Source organism: Dasypus novemcinctus, chromosome 12, assembly GCF_030445035.2.
Source record: "Dasypus novemcinctus isolate mDasNov1 chromosome 12, mDasNov1.1.hap2, whole genome shotgun sequence".
Classification (NCBI taxonomy): domain Eukaryota; kingdom Metazoa; phylum Chordata; class Mammalia; order Cingulata; family Dasypodidae; genus Dasypus; species Dasypus novemcinctus.
In genome coordinates, this window is record NC_080684.1 from 99,802,506 (window position 1) to 99,823,439 (window position 20,934).

General features: G+C 39.4%; 1 protein-coding gene across 1 annotated transcript in view; it reads left to right on the forward strand.

Moving 5' to 3' along the window:
- Positions 1 to 991: 991 nt before the first annotated feature.
- GRAP2 (GRB2 related adaptor protein 2) overlaps positions 992 to 20,934 on the forward strand; it is a 63,269-nt gene continuing 43,326 nt past the window's right edge. The window contains exon 1 of the mRNA XM_004447831.4: positions 992 to 1,183. The gene's annotated coding sequence lies outside the window, so the exon portion shown is untranslated. The remainder of the gene's footprint in view (positions 1,184 to 20,934) is intronic.

Consider the following 20,934-nt stretch of genomic DNA (forward strand, 5'->3'; position numbering starts at 1 on the left):
AAGATATGAAGAGGAAAAGAGATTTTTAAAAAGGGATTCCATTTCATATACAGAAGTTTACATTTTAGAACCCCCCCAATTGAGTCTTATACGGTACCCTCCCTCTTGACCTTCAAGTGGTTAATGCCGGGTACACTTTTGTGGGCCAAAATTTCCTTCTTTGTCTTGGGTACCCAAATCCTGAAGAGTGCCACTTTGCAAGTAACAATGTCTCTAATTCTATGCAAAAGATGCAAAGCTGGCATCATTTTCTAACAAGCAAAAAGAAAGGAAGAGGCCTTCACACATTAACTTGGTATTGGGGCAGGAGGGAGAAACTTAAATAGGAGGACAAGTTTTAAATTTGAAGGTAAGAACTAAAGGAGTTGAAGAGGACAAAAATTTTAGGTCAGTGAAAAGTCTTAAGATATCAGAAATCTTTTAGTCCCACCTTCTCAAGAGAAGGCAAAGTCCCAGAAATCTAAGTAACTAGTCTAATCATCCCTGATGGGCAAAACGGGGGTAAAAATCCATCCCGTCCCAGAGTTTTGTTTCTCCTCCTCCTCCTCCTCAAGAGTAATATTTTGGGCTTAGTGCAATAAGAAAGCATTTTCTCTAAGATTTTAACATTGTGAGTGGTCCAAGGTAGTAGTAAATAAGTTCCCACAGGGAACCCTAGTGTGTCTCAGGATGCATGGATATATGAAGAGAAAATGAGGGTTCAGCTGCAGCTTGCTGATGGACCTTCTTTAGGATTTACAAATTTTTTTATGTGAACATAAGCTTTCAGGGGGGAAATTGTTAAAACTGAAACCAAGCATAAAGAAGCAAAAGTGTTTCAGTGAACTTCCTGCATTTTAGTTCAACCCTGGCAGCGAGAACACAAAACCACATAATCTAAGGCTCACACCCAGCTCTGAAGCATCGTATCTGCTAGTTCCTGTGTGGTTTGCCGACCGACTGCAGGGCTGACTCGGGGTAGTTTAGAGGAGGGAGTAAGGGGTGGGGAGGAGGGAGCATTATTAATGGGTCTGAGAGCTTGCAACTTCTTTTAGTGTGGCACTTGGAAGAGGGTATGAGGTGGAACTGGATTACAAAATGCAGTTATTTTGATGTTTGAATTCATCTTCCTTCTTGCGAGAGAGGATTCTAATAACTCGGTGTCAGAGCCAAGACATAGATTCAACCTCTTCTCTCCCAAAAGGTATGTCATTATTACAACATCTATACACATACCCTGGAACTCTTGAACAGTTTTATAATTTGCAGAATGTTTTCTATGAGTCAGATCTAACTAAAACGGAATCCCGTGAACTCTCTAAATACTGCTTTTGATATTTTGGCCCATCAGCTGAGATTTCTAAATCCTGTAATGATAGGTGATAGGATTCAGCTTCTAACAGACAAACTGAGATGAGACTTGTTCCTTATACCCAGCCTATAACACAAATACTTCTACTTATTAGCCTCTGAGATGTCTTAGAGAAAGTCTTTAGACCTTGAGGCTATAGAGATGAAATTCTACTTCACCAGGGTCAGTATTTATTCCAAACTGGAGGGGAGTAGTGAGGGGAGAGGGCGCTGAGCAGCTGAATGAACACCAGTGCTTGGAGACCATGATTTCTCTTGTTGCTTCCATCTCTACTTCTATTAGTATTTATCTTACCATTAGCGAGAACTCTAATTTGAGTTCCTTTACAAAAAGAAAACGGTACCTTGGGAAATATTTTGAGAGGGTATTCTCTATCTTTGTCTCTTTATTAATAGTTAGACTAGGTCCCTAACACTGTCTCCTGTTTAGGCAAAAGGTCCTTTATGCTGTTTCTGAACACAAGAATTGAATATGCCCACCAAAGATGTCACTAACTTAAATATATTGTACTTATATACCTTGAATTAGTCCTTGTTGATAATGTATATGTACCTTAATGTTCACATATTGAAAATATACATCCCCAGATAGACTAGAAAGGGGGCAGATATGTTTAGGATCTAAAAGTCCAATGGAAAAGACTGCATGTGCTCATATTATATAATCTGAAGATGGGAAACCTCAGGTCAAAGACTCTTCTGTCCTATACAATTACATTTATCATAAACTGTTCTTTTAAAAAAAGAATATTTTATAAACGCATACTTTTATATATAAAATTCCATTTTATGAAACAATTTTAAAGAGATCCTCTTTATAAAAAGATTCACTATTAGATGAAGAATACTGTAAATAGAACATTAAGTGCCTTTAAATACAATTAGGTTGGGTTTTTCAAAGAATTCTGATTTGTACCCCTTTTGAGAACTTTTTTTTTGTAAAGGAGATAGCCCTGTATCATTGAATCAAATTGCCTTTTTAAATTGAATTTTGAGTGTTTCCCATGTAATCTTATTTTCTCTAAATTGGAATAGGTTTTATCTTTTTTTTTAAATGACTTTATGGTTCATTCCCGGGTTTCTGCACCAAAAATCAAAAATAGACAAACAAAAACTGACTTCACTGGAGCAATATGAGAAAAAGCCTCTCTGTTGATAATATAATATCCTTTGAATATCTTCCACATCTTTATGAAAACACTCTTCGTTTGTACGTTTGTTTCAATTGTTCTACATCTGCCTCCTTGAATTATTATAAGGAGAAATTAGTTAAAGATACAAAATGCCTTAGGAACAAGACACTGGAAATGCAAGATGAATGATTATTAATTATTCCTTTGAATCTTGGTCATTCTCTTCCCACCTCCTCTACAAAATATGTCCCACTTACTGCCTGAAGCCATCATTTTTAGAATCATTGCCTAGTGGTAGAGCTGAAACATCCTAGTTCTCACGTGTTTATTGATTTCCAGAAAATAACACCTGCTTGAGAAGGCTGTTTCTGACTTGCAGGGGCTGTACCTAAAGTTGAGCAGAACCTGCCTCTTTTTCTTGGTCAAGAAAAGTCTGCAATTGTTCAAAAATCTCATTAAGAGTAATTCTACCAGAATTTCTTAAATAAATAACAGTTGCTGCTAGATACCAGAGCTCAAGACAGTCTTGCATATCTCCATAAAACAAACTCAAAACTTGTTCAAGAATATCCTTGAGCTAAGTTGTTTTAATCAAAGGATAGGGCCCATTGGTCCCCATGTTATCCACCCAAAATATTTGAAACCTAATAATAACATTGTTACAGAGAACCCAGCATCTAACACCAAGCCTGGCTCATAGTAAATGCTCAATAAATGTCTGTAAATGTTTTTTTTGTTAAGGTAAGCTATGCTTTCCTAAGAATTGTAAAGTGGCCCAAAAAAAGGCAGAGACACATGAGTGTATATTGTTGCTTTACAGATCAAGATATGCCCAACATATACATTTGTAAAAAAAAAAAAAATTATTAAAAAAAAATCTAAGAAGATAGTAATTCCTTAATATCATCTAATATCTAATCCATAGTTAACTCCCCCCAAAATCTTTTACACCTTTTTCTTAAAAAAGATACAATTTTTTAAAAAGAAAGTACATTTTTGCATTAGGATTTATGTCTCTTTATTTGACAGTTATCTTATAAAATGTCCACATTCTAGATCCATTGTTTCCTCATTTGATTTGTTCCTCTCCTCCCTATATTTCCTATAAACTCAAAGTTAGGACTGAAGGCATGGTTAGATTTAGAGTGAACATGTTTTACAGGGTGCCACTGGGTGCTTTTTATTGCATTTCAAGAGGCACATAATGCCAGGTTGTCCTGCAATTTGTGATGCTAAATTTGATCATGGATCTAGGTAGTGATGTAACTCCAGGGATCTCTCTGTAAATGTACTTTTTTCCCATTTGCAATTAGCAAGTAGTCTGAAGGGGTGACATGTTGGCACTGTGATAATATCCTACTTCCCAATAAACTTTCACCCCATGGTTTTAAGTGATAATCCTTGTTTGAATCACTTATTACATTGAGGGGCATATATATGCGTAAACTATTCTTTGGGAAAGGATTAGACACACAAATTTATCCTTATCAGCAGCAGCAAATATTTACTGAGTATGTAAACTCAGGTAGTAATAATAGTGAAAAAATAGGTCACATTTACTGAGTGCGTGCTGTGACACCAGATAGCCTGGATTTAAACCCAATACTCCACTCAGTAATTGGATGAACTGGGGCAAGTCAGTCAGCCTCTCTGAGCTTCCGTTTCCCCAGCTATAAAATGAGAGTAATAGTATCTATCTCATAAGGTTGTTTTGAGGGTTAAATAATTTATCCATGTAAAATTCGTAAAACAGTGTCTGTTACTATTATTTTCCAAGCATTATTCTAACACTTTGCAGGTACTCATTTACTTCTCATAAGGGCATGATGAAGAAAGTGCTAGCATTATTTTTATTTCACAGGTGAGGAAACTGAGGTACATGGAGATTAAGTACCTTGCCCAAGGTCATTTAACTAGTAAGTGGTAGGCTGTCTGATCCCAGAGCATTCTCCGTGATGACTGGAACTCTTAATAACAAGTGACACAAATGGAACTGAATGCAAATCAGTAACAATCTTGGCCTCCCCACCAGGTTTCAAGTCATCGAAAATCTGGGAAGGTTGTCTTCATTCATCTGAATAAGAATAGCATTCTGTTGCATATAGATGAGTATATTTATTGCATTTACATAGCTTAAGGCTCTGTTCCAGAATCTTTAAACATAAAAGATAATACTAGAAACTGAGCAGTGTAGGGGAATTATAACGGAATAGGAAGGGGAAGAATACACAAAAGGAGCATATAAGAAGGGAGTTATGAGACCTCAGGGCCTCAGGTGATATTTTGATATAGTCAAGGGGGAAGCTCCCTCTCATTTTTCACATTCCTGTACTATATAAGATTTTACCACTAAAACACAAGAGTATAAGCTATTGTCAGATTTATAAAAGACCATATTGGATTTCTTTATGGGACGATGGATGACTCTTGTTAATAGGGAACTTTCCTGGTTGGTTATCTCATATGCTCAGATATTCTGTAGCTCAGTCCTGTGGCTTCTGGAATGTATAGCTTTATACAGAAAAACCTACCAGGTATTGGCCCATGCCCCTTCATTAGCATTACAGAGGGTTCTGTTACTGCTCGAGTATTATTCCCTTAAATTGCCCTTTCAGAAAGCTCCCAGGTGTAATTGTCAGAAGAGAACTAGAGATAAATGAGGGGGGAAATTCCAACATTAATGATTTTTATGCATTTTTAACACCATTGCTGCTAAGTTGCTTCTGCCCTTTTATGTTTTTTTTAATGAAAAGCAGCCTAATTGATCAATTGGTCATGATAATCCTTTTTTGTTTGTTTTTCTCCACACTTCTCAGCTTTCTAGAACCCCAGGCTTAATGTGGAAGCCTAGAAAATGTTTATGATTTATATCTTTTGTCTAGTGCTTTATGGGAAAATATTAGAACAAACCGCTGAGACCTCGGTAGGAGCTCAGTAAATAATAAGTAGCTAGCTCTCATTTTAAATATGATTTTAAAGAAAAAATCTTTCTAAATAACTAGGAAATATTACTAGGGAAATAAACAAGTAGAGGGAAAACATTCATTTCTAATTTGAAATTTCTTTTTATCATTTTGTAAGTTATAGATTTTAGGTTTTAATGGAGCAAAATGTGAAATCAGTTGGCTGAAAAGAATCCCTTCCCCAGTAGATTTATTCTAAAAGTAGGGATTAAGTCAGTAAGGCTAGAGAGATCGCAATCATACATTAAGAAAATCAGTATTCTTTCAACTCCTTAAATTGATATAAATATGCTGATATCCATAGCATAATGGTTTCTTAATTGGCAGGAGGAAGAGGGAAATCTTACAGATGCATACGAGAAACTGATGATACTATGGAAACTCGCTCCAGAAAAAAAGCATGCCTAGGCACACACATGGATTCCTGGAGACCATCCATATATCTTCAGCAGGAGAAATTGCCTTTATTTTACCCAGAACTTTAAAAACCTTCTAAAAAAAGTTTTCACACATTATCTCATTTGATCTGGCAAATATCTTTGAGGCAGAGAGTCCACATCGTTTACCTTCCATTTTGCAGAGTGGGAAAAGTCAAGCGCTGAGAATTTAAGTGACTTGCTCAGGGTAATTTTCCTACTGCTCCAAGTAGTTTTCCTTCTTTTGCCTAGACTTAGCACCAAGGCTAAATTGTAGCCCAGGGCTTGTCCCCCCTCACTGGTAGGAACACAGCATTCGGGAGACACAGAAACCTTTGATGCAGCTTCAGGAGCTCTGAATTTTGGCTCTTCTGTGTGCAGTACTACCTGAGTGACCTTGAACAAGTCATTGAACCTATTGGGTCTCAGTTTCCTCTTGGTCAATTGAGAGAGTAGACCACTTGTTCTCTGAAGTCCCTTCAGTTTTCTTTTGAAAACTAATCCCACTGGGTCTGAGAACAGAGGGAAATGACCTTTTCTGCTATGGATGGCAAGACCTTTTGCCTTTCCCTGTAGGTAACAGCAGCTCGTGTGCAATTCCTGGCAGGCTTCTTTCCAATGCCCAAATCCCCTCAGAAGCTGGAAACCTACATTGTGTCTTTTGTGGAGTGCTTGTGTGTGGTTCTGCCAGCACCTTCATTTTCCTGCAGGGCTGTCTGTCTTAGACAGCGCTTAATGCTTTAACCCTGTCCTCTGCACCGGGCAGGCATAGCGCGATACTTAATCATCCCTCTTGGGTAGTTCCTCATATACTATGGCAATAAATAATACCAATGGGTTTATTGGGCTGATAGAACCCTATCTTTCTAAAGAGGTAATTCCCTTTAAAGGACAGAATCTTCCCCCTGATTTTTCATTGCATTTCATCATTTAATATCACTGAAATGTGCTTGGATGTTGGACACTCAAAAGAGGGCCTGCAGTAGTGATGAAGAAAGAACAAAATCAGATATTTAGGTATTTGGAAAATCTTTGAGTCAATATCATTAGGAAAATTTTGTTTTTTAGGTGATTTTTAATTAGATTTACTTAAAAATTGGCCATAGTGGCTCCTGTCAAATACATAAAACATATGAGATAGTCCCAGTTTAATTCTTTTTTAAAGTACTTTCATCAAAAAAGGTAATCTGGACTCTCTAGCAAACTAAAACAAGCTGAAAATATACCTTGACTCATGCTCTATGTGTCAGTAAACTAGGGTTTTATACCTTCAGTTGTCAAATGGTGGAACCTCAGAAACAAAGGGCTTGTGCACATGGCAGGACCACCCTGCCACTGGCTTTTGGGCTAATCCAGGCCAAGTACTTGTAGCATAGGCAGGCCGGCCACCTCAGTACCCAGGGAGTGGTCATTCAATATTGGTGATTAACAGTTTCCCAGTTTCCCAGACTTTTGTCTCTTTAAATTTTCTAAGTGCATTTTAGGCTGGCATGTGGAGTTACAGCAACTTTTTCTGGAGAGATGTATAATTTGGTCCTTCCTAGGTCAGGTCATTGGACTGTGGGATGAGAGTGATGGCGCATGAATTTAGCTCTCATATTCTGTGTTCTATTCTCAGCCTCCAGTGTGACTCAGTACATCCCATGTGCTCCTCTGTCCTTGAGTAAAATGCTACTGTTCTTTAATCCCCAACATAGGAAACTTAGGAAGATTCATGAATTGCTACCCCAAAGCATTTTTATGTCATTGATATAATATAAAAATGCATTATCTCATTTATACAATGTATAACATGGTGCTTTCTTGTTTAAATAAACTTATTTTGTGAAATTTTGTTTTCCTAGATCACTATTTTGAAATAAACCACTAGTTCATTTTATAAACCATGAAGCTTTAAACCCAGATACTGTGCAATACTGTGACCTGCCATTAATACCCTATAAATATCCAAATAAATGAAGAAGAGGTAGAAAGTGTGAAATCCAGGAATCCCCTAGCTGGAGAGAAGATAGCTCTTGGATAGTAGGCTTTGTTTTTCTCCACATAGATTTACAATTTCCATTTTTAAACGTAAGATGAAAGAGAGTAAGATTTACTACTCAGACAACTTCATCAGCTCATTTTAATACATAGAGTGAAGGGTCCATTAGGCGCTAGTATTACCAAGAGAGCATGTCATAGTGCTTTGTTATATACACTCTATAAAAGTTACGGTCTGGTTACTTCAGTTCACCTTTTGTTGACAGTCAGCAGACATTCCCCCAGTTCCTAACTCAATCGTACCCAGATGGACTGAGAACATTTAGGACAACAACAACAACAAATTGGATCCTTTTCCCTAAGAAACTAACACTCTACTGGGGAAGCCAGGACAAACAGAGGAAAAGCGCCCTTGCTGTATAAAACGCATTGTAAGCCAGTAAGTGGCTCAAGGTGGGGCTTTTTAGAGAAGGCTTCCAGGTGGAGGTACTCCTCAAGGGCAGAGGAGAATGGCTTGGCCAAGAGGCATAAATTCATCACTGGGTCCTTGCACTTCAAGGAATCCATAGGAGAAAGAGCTCTTCTTCACTGAAAATGGGTTTTCTTTGCAAAAGATAAAGAATAAGAAGGTGCGCATGACTTTTTTTTCCTTGGGCATCCAGAACTTAAACTTCTGCCAATGGAAACCATACCTTGAGCTCTTTTTAACCAGAGAGCCTGCTCTTCCCCCACTTCTAGTCATGGCCCCCTAAGTTTTCTTTTTCGAGCATAAGTATCCTTGGTTCTTTTAATCACTCCTCCTTTGATGTGGTTTTTGCATGTTCTCAGCACTTTGAGTACTCACCTATGGACAGCACCTAGCTTCTCCTAAATCACAGCACCCCAAATGGAGCAGAGCTCTCCAGAAGTGGTCTGACAATGCAGAACACCACAGGCCAGTTGCCTCCCTTCATCTATACCTTATACTTCTATTAACATGACCTAAGAATGCATTAGCCTTTTTGGCATACGTGTCACACTGCTGACTCATACTGAAATTGTGGTCAGTTAGAACTCATGAGTTCCCAGGAGCTACTAGTAAGCCAAATCTCCTTTATTCTATACTTACACTGTTGTGTAAAGTACAGGGGTTTAAATGAAGAGAAATGTATTCCTATTACTCTTGACTATATTGGTAAGCTGCCAAAATACTTCAGAGCTGGCATATTAACTGTCCCTCTCAAAAGGTGAGTGCTTATCTGCTGGCATAGCAGCCTACCTAGTCTCATAGATGGATCCCTTGGAAGAAGTCTCAAAAGAGTCAGGACATTATTCTCTCCTTTCTATGGATAAATTGTCTGCATCTCTAGACAAATCTGCTTCTTTAGATGAATTAATAAGCACCAGTTTTCCTGACTAAAAGAGAAACAAAAGTTAGCCATTTTATTCCCAAGGATATTCAACAATGAGTTGGATATCTGCAAAACCCTAAGTAAAAGTTACTCAGCAAGATATTGCGTGTGGGGAGAAAAAAATTATTTCAGGCTCTTGGCAGCTTTCAGAAGATTTCGTTATCCTTATCACTATACATTACAGTAAATGACACCCTTTTGCATCTGTTTTAAAGATATAACTATGTTATCTGATTTTTGGTTGTGGTAACATCATGTGATACGTCCATGTAATTTTAGTGTAAAGTTGTTTGTAATTTGTGTAAATGCCATAAGGTATATCTGTTTCATTGCAGGGCTCCATTTGAAGTGATGCTCTTCCTTCATCCCCTCCCCCAGCTTCACCCTCCCCCCTCCCCTCTTCCGTTAGTAATATCAGGACTGAAAAGACCTTGAAGTTGAGGTTTCAGACAGACTTTTGGAAACCTCAAGAAGTCTTACCAAGCTAGCTTGGCGGTTCATAGGTTTTCATCCAAAGCAGAGAGCTCACAGGTAACTTGCATGGTATTTACAATTTCAGGTTAAAAGAAATGTCATATTTTAAAACATATCCCTATTAGCAGTTTAGTTCATTATAGAAAAGAGCAAGGAACATCCAAACATTTCTAGTCTGTCATTTTAATGCAAATTTTAACGTTGCTTTGTGACTTGTATTTATTGACTTGAATAATTCCCCACCCCCTAACCCCCACTGCAGATTCTGATCTAGGGCCTCGCGACTCAGTGTGTGGTCCCAGGACTGCTAGCAGCTGCAGCAACTGGGAGCGTTTGAATTGAGGCTCTCAAGACCCACCTCAGATCTATGAAATCAGAACCTAAATTTTAAAGATTCTTGTGCACAGTAAAGTTTTGAGAAAAACTGATCTAGGATGAAGGAATTTCACCCCATTTTACCTAGCATCTACCTTGTGCCATAATGCAGAACATACAAAATCCATTTGGTGTTCCTTAAGAATTTAGAGTTGTTAAAATTTTACATATTTGAATGTTCTAATATACATCCAGCTATTTCTCCCTCCTCTCTCTCTCTCCCTCTCTCTCTATCTATATGGTACTCTTGCTTTTCTGGGTTCTTGTAGAAGAGTGGTTTTTAACTGGAAGTGATTTTGTCTCCTCCTTCCTTGGCCAGGGATATTTGGCAATACCTGGAGACATTTTTGGTTGTAACAACTTGGGGATGGGCTGCTATCAGAATCTAGCACTTAGAGGCCATGTCCAAAATATCAATAGTGCTGAAATTGAGAAACCCTATTGTAGAGGTATATGGTATGCAAAGAAAGACTCAGGCATGCAACCGTAAATAGTGGAATGCCGGTGGAAAATGGGGCCATGTCGTATTATCAGGTTATGGCCAGGCAAAGAACAAACAGACTGGCAGTGTCCTGAGTGATGGTGGTGGGGACATGGGGGCACAGGGAGTAGAGAATCCAGCCCCAGGAGAGCGGAAATATCCAAGACAGACAATTAATAGTGCCATGCACACAAAGGCAGTCAGCTCTAGGTAAGAAGACTGGGTTCAGGGACTGGACACCCAGTATGAGGAAGGGAGGGCTGGACGGGATGTGGGAGCTGACAAGAGCAAGGCAAGGCTTCTGTCCCAAAGTGGATACCAGGTATGGTCTCAAAATCATGTTAGGCCAGGAAAACAAGGAAGGATTTCCAGTATTAGGACAGGAATACAAAAGTGAATATCTGATAAATCCAGTAAGATTTGGACTTCAGAGGAAGACAGAATTCTGCTTGCTAAAACTGGGACACCTTGGAGCCAGGCCAGCAGCAGGAGATGACCTAATGTTGAGTAAGCTGTGTGTTCGCTAGAATGAGCTTCTTAAATCCCTCCCAACCAAGGAAAGGATTAGTGCGGAGTCTACAGTATGGCTGACTTGCAGGAAGGGTCAAGTGTTTTCAGTTATGGAGAAAGACAGGCAAGGAGCAAGCCAGGTCCTGCCACTGGTCACTGAAAAATCACAGGATAAGAGCTGGAATAAAATTTGGGAGGTCTTTTGGGTCCTTTCCCTACTGCCCTGCACCTAAATCATTTCAGAAAGATGATCTACTCTCCACTTTAAAATTTCTAGAGAAAGATTTCTTAAAGACCTGTGTCAATGTCTTAATAATCCATTTAAGTCAAAATTTCTCCATTGCTAACCCTAAATGCCCCTTACCTGGATATATAAACTGACTCTCATTCTATGCTCCATACAATACACCTTCTAACATTCAGTAAAGATAAAGAACACAAACCACCCTCCACAACGGCCAAACCTAGGCTTCCCTTTTTCTAGGCTAAAGAATCTCAATTCCATTAGTGTGTCATCCAACCTTTTAATCTTTTTGTTATTCTCTGGACCTTCTCCAAGTCTTGCCTGCTGTGAGAGTCACCACCAAAGTGTATTTATTAAATATACACTGTGTGTAGAATGCCCTTTTGACCATGGAAAGCAGAGAAGGGAGAATATAAAAGAATACACAGTTTTGTTGGCTTTATTAGTCTCTCTCTCCAAGGAGGTGTCAATCTTTGCAGTGTTTATAGTCTAGGTGAAAGCAATAGTTCTTAGGTTAAGTTCCTCCTGAAGCCTTTTGGTCGTCCTGTGGATGCTCTCACTGTGACCTTCATCTACGGACAATAGAGTCCACTATCATATAAAATTGCCCTCATGTGAATTTAGCTGTAAATAAAACTGGGATAAATGCTTTTGTTTGGTTCCAGAGGAGGTATTATACTGCCATATGAATTGTGTTTCAAGTGACTTACAAAACAAAGTTCTTTTCTACTGAAAGCGATGCATTCATCTGAATTCACTCACTTTGTGGTGACTGGTTTCATTTCATTTCATACCATGTCACTAAGCCGAAAAGTAAACTGATTTGCAGCAAGCTAAATGGATATGTTGATGCATCCTACAACAGTAAGATTTTATTCCAACTAGATTATAACAATTACAGTGTCCTGGTTGCTTTGACTTCTATAAAGTAATTACAAAGGTACATCACTTTAGTATTTGCTTTGAAAAACAGTTTAAAGTTACAATAGATGGTGATGCGGAATGAGAGAACGCAGATGTGTAAAAGGAGGTGAACATTCCTTCCTTTCTAGAGCTCGAGCCAGACCTACACTCCCCAACATTGTAAAACAGGTTCATTTTATTCTCTACGCATGTTCTAAAAAGCCACCATTTTATATTTTTGAATTGTGTTTCACATGGCACTGCTCAAGCTATACACCCAGTCCCACTTGCGGTTGAACAAGCCATGACCATGCACTTGCCATGTGCTCAGCTCTCTGCTAAGAACACTGCCAGTGCTGTAGCAGACCATCGTGATGCAGCCTTGCTCACCTTTCCAAACCACAATCTTATCGTCCTCCAGGAACTTTCAGTCTCTGCGGGGCGCTCTCCTTTCATTTCTCCTGAATTGCTGGCTTTATCCTGGCCTGTGCTTCTAACACAATGAGGCTGCTAGTGGAAATTTTTCTGATTTCTATAACTAGTAATTTATATAACTAGTAGTTACTTTCAAAAGAAATAACTTGCAGAGGTGAGCTTTTGGTGTCACAGGACTGTTACATGGATCAAAGGTAATCATGCATATAAAAAAAGCAATTTGTAAATGGTAACATGCTTTCCAAAAGTAAATTTGCACTGTATTATATGACTTTAGGGTTTAAAAAGCAACTGGATGATATATAAAAATTCAATAAGGCTCAGTAGCACAGTTGGGAAAGAAAATTAGAGAATTTGGGGCACTGACCCTGCCATCAATAAGGTAGAGGCCACTCAGCATTTTTTTACAACCAAAGCACTCCCATTTGGTGGAGTCAAGCACTCTGTTCCAAGAACTGTCTACCACTATTCTGTAACAAGACGTTGTTCACGCTTGTTCAAACTAGATATTCTCCCTGACCTACTCTCCCTGGTCCCCCCTTCCAAAATTCTAGCCTAACTTCAAGGGTAGCCCCAAACCTATCCCCTCTTTCCAGCACTTTCCCAGAGAGAATTCCCGTCTTTGTTCACTGCACTCACTCTGGTCCTAAGTTAGAGCTCTTTCTGTGGGCATCCATCTCGCTCACTTGACTGGGAACCGCTGGATGGCAGTGGGAGTCTTGGCATCTGGCCGTAGCGCTCGGCCCCGGGGCTTCATACCCACAAATGCAGCCAGGCAAGGTGAGCTGAATGGAACTGAATTGAGAAACAGCTCAAAGTAGAGTGACCGGAGGATAGAAAAGAGACTTCCACAGACCAAAAGTGTCCTGCTCAAGGTTTTGTTCTCAGAGGCTGAACTCAGAGCCATGTGGAAAGTCCTTACTTGGACAACTGTAGGATTCCTCTGCAACTGACCAGGGCTCTAACACCCCTATGAGTGATGGGGCCTTGTTATTTTAAGTTTCTGTATGTCAAATGAAAAGCACCACTTTTTCACATACTTAAAAAAAAAAAATCCTGAGTTGTTTCATAATTTTAATACTTTATGTTTGGCAAAGTAGAAAGTTTTTTGGTTTTTGTTTTGTTTTTCAGAATCATCTCTAAAACGAGTCACCATATCATTCTTGCCAAGAAAAGAAGTGCTCAATTCGTAATTTTGAAATAAATTAAAATATTATACACTTCTGAACAAAAGATACCTTCAGTCCTTTAAAACCATGAGCAAAGGGTATAACTTCCAATTGTTTCCCTTCTGTGTTCATTAGAAATCACAGAAAAATAGGGAGTTGGGGAAAAGATCTCACACTGTTAGCGCAACTAGGGAAAAACTGCATTTATGAGAGTAGATTGTCGCTTTGTTTATAGCTCAATATACAACTAATTGGGGGATTTATTGTTGTCATGGGTTAAAATGGGGTTGTTATTACAACCCGTATTACAATAGAAGATTGACCCGCCCCTGGTCCAATGTCAAGGTCCCTCACATTGCCTCTGCTCTATCATCACAGCCCAAAGTTCACCCCTCTTTACAGCTCTGAGTGATCCAGTCCTGGCACAGACCCCCCCAACCTAACTCTTCAGCCAAGTTCCCTAATGTACCTTCTCTCCTTCACCTGCCAGATGCGCCTTGTTCTCAGACACTACACCCTGAAATCGGGTGCTTTCAAGTGAGTTAAAAAGGGAAATAGAGAATTACCTAGCTCTATCGGTATTTCAAGTATTCTTGTAGACTCAAATGGGAGCTCTTGTACAAAACCACTTGAACTCTTTCTTAAGATATGCTAGTTTTTTCTCTCTTTGATTGAACTGTTGACCTTCTGGATATCTGACTAGTTATTACCTCGAGTATGTTTGGAACCATTCTTGCCCTAGCCAGTCTAGAATGCAATTAACACTAAGACATTATTATAGGAGCACATCACCTTGGGGTGGGATCTTATTAAATGGCACAAATGGAGCAGAATTGTACATGTTCCATGATCAAAAAATCTCTAAGAAAAACTCATGATCTGGGGAGAAAAGTTAGAATCCGTGGTGTAGCAAGCCCTCTCTCTCCTGTGCTTTTGATTTGTATAAGAACCCAAACACATAAAGGGGGTTGTGTTGCTTCTGTTTGAAAAATGAAAGCAACTCTATTTTCTCAGAACTATGCTTTAGCAATTCAGCTGCTGCCACAGCTCTTGGTCAACCAAAACCAAAATAATACATGTTATAGCTCTAGCGTGTTCCCCCAAGAAATGCATTGCATTTTTTAGCCAATATCCCATTGATTCTTGCAACAACAGATATTATAAAGGATGAATACTCTCTAGGAGGAAGTTAACGAATATGGGAAAACCAAGGCCCAAGGAGTTGCAATGATTCATGCTCTGCTTTGAACACTCCCATCGCTTCTGCAGCCAAAGGACCTCTTTATTTTCTGAGTTAAAAACCATTTCATGCTGCCTGCTCAGTTATTTCTGTACTCCTAAGTTTGGGACCCATCCCAACTGTCATAAAACCGTATACAAATAATAAATGTCTTCATTCCTGGGATCCCAAAATGTTGCCATTGATAGTTCATTACAGGGCACTTTGGATGCCCCTATCAGGCTCTAAATGATTGGGATCATCCAGAGAGACCTTGCTTGATCCTACCATTTACCTCTTTTGCAAGTCAGTAATGTGTTTTAATGTTGAGTTGTGTTCTACACATGATAATGTCTCATTATTATAATGACATTTTTCTTTAATTGCAAAAATATTTCTGCTCTGCATTTTTTCTTGTCATGGCTCTGTATGCAAGCAGAGTCTAGTTTGCCTTGACAATATATTAATAATGTATTAATTAGCTTCCCAGTACTGCCCAAACAAGGAGCACAGAGGATTCAGTTAAATTATGCAACCTGCAATGAAGCTACACTCTGTTCATTATATTTTAAGACCATTCTTAGCATTAGGTGGTATAGCAAAATTTAGGCCTAACTTTCAAAAGAAATATAAGAAAAACACCACCCAATTAAGAAAACATTTAGTTAGCAAATTCTGAGAGGCAAAGGAAGCTAAGACAATGAAATTGACCAATTTAGCTTTATAGTCATAGTTAAAAGGCAATTTGATGTAAGTGTTTTGATTGTCAGTTAGCTTTAATTTATTGGATTGAACCATAAGAAATTTACAGTGTTTGACCATTTTTACCCAAACAGTAGCAGTCTCCTATGATTCAACCTAATATTAAGGCACTCTTGCCACACTGTACCAGCTCCTAAAACATTATGCTTTTCATCTTTGTGTTTTGTTTTGTTTTGTTTTGTTTTTTTGGTGGGGTTTTTTGGGTTTGTTTGTTGTTTTTTGAGGTACCAGGGCCAGGGATTAAACCTGGGACCTAGTATGTGGGAAGCTGGCTCTCAATTTCTGAGCCACATCAGCTCCCCTGGTTGGTTTTTTTTGTTTGTTTGTTTGTTGTTTATTTTTTTGTTTTTAAGAGGCACTGGGAACTGAACCCGGAACCTCCCATTGGGAAGGAGGCACTCAACTGCTTGAGCCACACCCACTCCCCTCATCTTTGTATTTTGAAAATTAAATGGCTTATTTCAAGTTGAAGCTGTCATTTTTTAGAACAAACAACAGAAGGTAAAATCAGGTCAGAGATTTGACTCCTGTTTTTCACGTTTATTTTTTAATCAGAAATAACAGATATTTCATGGTTTTAAAGTTTCTGATTATATTAGACACCTTTCTTTATTCAATTTTGAGTCACTGACTCCTGTCCTTCATGTGTGATAATCCCCAGCCCAATTCTTCATGCTATTTCCTTTGTAATATTTGTGGAATACTATCTTCTCCATTCCCTTCTTCTATTCTATGGAGATGTTTGACTGCAGGACACTCTCTTTTTTTGAAATATTTCTCCTTAGGAAATTAAATCTAACATCCAGTTTTGCTGGCCTGTCCCTGAATTACAGATTACTGAGCCAACAGAATGGGTATCCATATGTGCATTCCACTAAATCTATTCTTCTCATACCTTCAACATTTAACAACTTTCACTTTGTGCAAGCATTGGGGTAGATTCTTGGGTGGGTTTGTTTAAATTGAAATGGATGTGTGAAGGGGAGCAGGTGTAGCTAAGTGGTTGAGCACCTGCTTCCCATGTATGAGGTCCTGGGTTCAATCCCCGGTACCTCCTAAAAACAAAACAAAACAAAAATGGTAAAATGTATATATTAATATAAACACAAATTTAAAGCCAGCTATATAGCATGCACCATTCTAAGTACTTTACATGTATTAATCCATTTGATCTAGTAGTGAGGTAGATTCTGTTGTTATATCCATTTTAAAGATGAGGAAACTGAGGCTGGAGGGGTTAACTAGGCTCCCTCCTGGCTCCAGAGACAAAACTCTTAACCAAGTCACCGATAATCTATCCAATTATTGTGGGTACCCAGTATTAGAAAGCAAAGTGCTTTCTATACCAGACCATGAACATGAAGTGTGATTCCCTAAAACAGTCATTCTTGACCCAGGCAGACTTGTGTACAGTGTCAAAAAACACTTTTACCCATCAAACTGTGTTTTCTCCCAGTTCAGGGTGTATACTTGTGCCCCGGTGAGGACCCATCAGCCGTCGTGCCCCTGCACACACTGGGATACACACACTACCCAGTCCTTTCCTGCAGAGTCACGCCTTAACCCATATCTTATCCTGCTGAGGGCCAGGCCATATCTCACACCCTGCTGAGGGCCAGGCACTATCAAGAAAACATTCACTCATCTTCTTCCCGTTATGCCCAATGTGTGAACACTGATAACACATCTAAATTCGAAGAAAATCAACATAAGTCATTTCAGTCAACCTGAAAAGTCTAGTGACTCATTCACACCCTTCTTGCAGCCTCCTGCTGGGCCGCCCTGGTTCTCCTGAAACAGGCTCCAGGCCTCCTGCAGACGGGGTGCAGCTCAGTGACTGATCACTCTCTGCAGATCAGATTAGCGGCGACTTTCTTTTGTGTGGGCATTTGAGCTGCTTGGCAAACTCCCCCTGTTCTGCGTTGACCATGACCTCACTGCTTATGCCCCAAGGTAGGCTAAACAAGGTCACCTTGCAAAATATAACAGGGAAAAAGATGTGCCAGCTCTTTAGCCCTAAGACTAATTCAGTCTCTCCAGAGGTAAAATCATAATATCTAAACACAACATGATTTATGTCAGGTCACATAAATTCAAGCACACGTGTACGTGACTGCCAACAACAAAATAAAACAAACTTGCTCTCACATTAGAAAGACCAGACCAGGTGGGCCAACTTTGCAGAACACAGAATAGAAGATGGGTACTTTAACTTTTGTAGACACACACATACACACACACACACACACACACACACATGCACATATGCATCAGTGTAGCAAAAGACCACATGGCAGCTAGTTGGCCTGGCAATGAAGGATGATGATTATATTCGGGGATTTTCTTGTTTAAATTTAAACTAGCCACTTGAACTGACTGAGCTTTCATAAACTTAGCTTTAGACCCCCTTCCTCAGAATTTGAAATCTGGCATCTATTTCAGTCACTAGTAAGGCAGTAAGCAGAACAGGTAAGAGCAAGGACGCAGGAGACAGACTGCCTGGCTTGCAATTCAGTGCCACCTTCTGCCAGCTGTGTGACCCTGAGTAAGTTACTTAACCTCCCTGTGCCTCAGTTTCCTCACCTGTAAAATGGGAATACTATCACTAAAACTAACCCAAATGGGTTTATTGTGAGGATTAGATGAGACAATACATGGTACAGTGTTTAAAATAGTGCCTAGTTTAGAGTGAGCTCTCAGCATATGTGAGTTATTTGTAATAGAAACTTGAAATAGTGATGTATATCTCAGTAGGAAATCACTGAGTTTCTTTTTATTTTTAACTTTATTCTTTGAAGCACTTTCATTTCTTCATTTTTTATGCTCTTGGAAAAGGAGGATGTTTAACTGTCCTTGGAGCACAATTTTTCCTTTCATTAAAAACCATTATTAAGTCTCTTCAAGTTTCTCTTCTGCAGTAAATGATCCCGATTACTTAATGGTTCTGTTTTACATGCTGTAATCATTTGTTTGAACTTCTCAACCATCTCCAGATTTAGTATGCAGAGAAATATTGTCTATGAAAATTTGGTTTTAGAATTTCTTGTCGTCTGTCACCCCATTAACTCGAATGTTTAAAACCCATTGTTATAAGAGCCAAGTCAAGTTCTGTGTTCAGTTGGTTTTACTCTATTATAGTGTCATAGCCACCTAATTCTCAAACACATAGCTCTGCAAGAGCCAGACAAAGAGACTGTAGGTCATTCATTCATTCAGTCATTCATTTGTTCATCTTTTATTGAGAGCCTGCTATGTGCCAGGCACTGTGCTATGCACTAACATTGCAAATAAGGAACTCCGTACCTTCAAGAAGTTTATAGTTTGGGAGGAGAAACACACAAGTAAACAGATCATAGCAAATGCCTTGTATTAGGTTTTGTCTTAGTTTGCTTAGGGCTGCTGTAACAAAAACACCAACTAGATGGTTTGAAACAACAGAAATTTATTGTCTCACAGTTCTGGAAGCCAGAAGTCTGGAATCAGGGCCAGGCTTCCTCTGAAGTCTGTAGGATTCTGAGGGTGGCTTGCCAGCCTTCTTTGGCTTGTGACACAACTCAAGCTCTGCTTCCATCACATGGCAGTCTTCTCTCTCTGGGTCCAAATTTCCTCTTCTTATAGGGACACCAGTCAACTGGATTCCTGAATCCAGTTTGGCCTCATCTTGATTTCTTAACATCTTCAAAGATCCTATTTCATATTACAGGACAAGGGGTTAGGACTTGAACATATCTTTTGGGGACACAATTCAATCCAAAACAAGTATGATACCTGAATCAATATTGTGAGGCTGGGATCCTGTTGGGACGTAAAGGAGGGAGAATTCATCTCTATCTAATAGATCAGGGAAGCCTTAAAGAGAAGGTGACATTTGAGCCATATCAAAAGATGGCAAGAATTAAGTGGAAGGGAGAGAGAGAGAATATTCAAGGAAGAAGAAACCCCTAGGAAAGATTTGCCTGTGGTGTGGCCAGGGGCCTTGAAGTGGTGTTGGCATGACCGAGACCCAAGGTCAAGGAAGGACGCAGAGACATGAAGCTGCACAGTTCACCAGGGGCCAGGCCACGCAGCATCCGGACTCAGAAGCCTGGGCTTCATCCTGTAGGCATGGAGAGAGGCCCTGGGAGGGTGTGGAAGCAGAGGAAATACAAACCAGATCTACGGAAGAGGGGCGGGCTGGAGCCCTGTGAGCCTAGAGTCGGGGTGGGAGGCAAAAGACCACTCCTGGAGTCCTGGAGAGACCTTACTAAGGATGGGATCAATTTAAGGTATAATGAAAGATAGGGTTTAGAGACCCGTTTGATAGGGGTGTCAGATTTGGGGGAGAGGAAGCAAAGAGAGGGAAGAGTCTGAAGGAATCTCTGGTTTCGGGTGTGGATGGCAGTGAGGGCCAGAGTGCCATAGAGTGCTATAGTGGGGCAGATGCAAGTTAACACAGATCCATCTCCTAGAAATGCAATTCAAAGCACACGTCCTGCTGAAGGTCAGAAGGAAATGTCAATGGCACACACAGAGCAGTATACGTATTCCTTACCAGTTAGTCTTTCTAAACTATCACTTAATATAGCTGACATATATGAGCTAAGATTCATGTAGGAGTTTTAATTTTTACTTTTCTGACTAATGTTCAAATATAAGACATGAGCATATGCTGACATAGTAATAGCTACTTATTTTTTACTTATTTATTATCTGTCTTCCACCACTAGAAAATAAGCTCCGTGAGGTCAAGGACTTCACCTCTTTTGTTCACATCTGTATCGCCAGCCCCTAAAACCATGTTTGACTTGTGATAGGTGCTCAATAAATATTTATTGAGTAAATGAATGAATTTCCACATGTGGAAAAAGAAACAGTTATTTCCTTTGCTAATGAGGAAAGAAAAGAAAAGGAAAACCAAAACCAAAACCAAAAAAAAACCCTAGACTTAAAATGGTTTTTCACTAACAGATCCAATTTGCAAAAATGGAACTGAAGTTTAAAAGCTATTTTTCTCCCTTGCAGCTCTACTTCTGGGAAAATCACAGCTGCCAGTTTAGATGGTGGTTTTAACTGCCCAGTTACAAATTCTGCACAGTTGTACATATTGGCAGAGCTCAGCTTCCTTAAATGCTGTTGGTTCAGTAAGGAAA